This window comes from Taudactylus pleione, unplaced genomic scaffold (assembly GCF_031769625.1).
Source record: "Taudactylus pleione unplaced genomic scaffold, aTauple2 ptg000177l, whole genome shotgun sequence".
Lineage (NCBI taxonomy): Eukaryota > Metazoa > Chordata > Amphibia > Anura > Myobatrachidae > Taudactylus > Taudactylus pleione.
In genome coordinates, this window is record NW_028284579.1 from 26,985 (window position 1) to 28,444 (window position 1,460).

The window sequence follows — 1,460 nt, forward strand, 5'->3', positions numbered from 1 at the left end:
AAAAGGAAGAACACTGTCAGAAGTGGGATTTGAACCCTCGCCTCCAGAGGAGGCTGCGACCTGAACGCAGCACCTTAGACCGCTCGGCCATCCTGACACATAGAAAACTAACTTTCTTAAAAATTGGATAAAACTAATTAACCAAAATTACTTTTTCAAAGGTGCAATGTCCATGCTGCTGTTGAAACTATTGATTCAAATATTAGTAATAAATTGCTTTTTCAATTATTTTTCAAAGATGCTTAAAGTTGGATAAATCAAAAAGATATTGTAAAAATAACATTAACACGGAATTACCTATAGTTTAGGATTTTCCAAATATTTGAGAAAATGCTTGACACAAATAACATCTTCACATGCTCTACAATTAATGCCTGAATTTTGTATTGATTGATTGAGAGCTGCATTGAAAGAAAATCATTACTCCAAATGTGGCAGTTTCCAAAATACATTGAAAAGGGGATGTGCAGTATCTATTTTTCTAATTCATAGAATGCCAAGGAAAAATGCGGTAATTATTTTTTTTTGCTCTATTCAGGATTGGATTCCAAGTGTCTAGAATTTGTTGTCTTGTGGATTTTCACTCACCATAGAAAAGACATTTATGAACTTTCCAAGAACTGGCTAATGATTTTGGCTTATGGGCTTGACTGGATGCTATGAAGGAGTGTACAAGTAGGGTTTGTGTTCATGACCACTGGCTTAAAAGAGCAGTGTTCTTACTCCTGAGATATGGAGCCCTGATTCTGAAGTTGGGGGATATTTTATTTTGCAAACTCAGTATATGAAAAAATGTTGACCAAAGAAAAAAATACATATAATATTGATGTCTGAAGTAGTATTTAAGTCCATATTTTTAGGGAAGAATGCAACATTTTCTTTGATTGGTATAAAGCAGAAATAATGGAAGGTTGATAATTCTTCAAAGTTTTTTGGAAGAATGCAACATTTTCTTTGATTGGTATAAAGCAGAAATAATGGAAGGTTGATTATTCTTCAAAGTGGTTTGTGAAACAGATTTGCAGTGAATATCTTAAGTATTTCTCTTCACAAGCAACAAGGAAGAGACATTGTAGAACAAAGAAGAAAAGGAAGAACACTGTCAGAAGTGGGATTTGAACCCACGCCTCCAGAGGAGACTGCGACCTGAACGCAGTGCCTTAGACCGCTCGGCCATCCTGACACATAGAAAACTAAGTTTCTTAAAAATTGGATAAAACTAATTAACCAAAATTACTTTTTCAAAGGTGCAATGTCCATGCTGCTGTTGAAACTATTGATTCAAATATTAGTAATAAATTGCTTTTTCAATTATTTTTCAAAGATGCTTAAAGTTGGATAAATCAAAACGATATTGTAAAAATAACATTAACACGGAATTACCTATAGTTTAGGATTTTCCAAATATTTGAGAAAATGCTTGACACAAATAACATCTTCACATGCTCTACAATTAATGA

At 33.4% G+C, this 1,460-nt stretch overlaps 1 non-coding gene across 1 annotated transcript; it reads right to left on the reverse strand.

The window, feature by feature from the left end:
• Positions 1-1,100: 1,100 nt before the first annotated feature.
• TRNAL-CAG (transfer RNA leucine (anticodon CAG)) lies at positions 1,101-1,183 on the reverse strand. Its single transcript has one exon. It is a non-coding gene; the product is annotated as a tRNA-Leu (tRNA).
• Between the last annotated feature and the right edge of the window lie 277 nt (positions 1,184-1,460).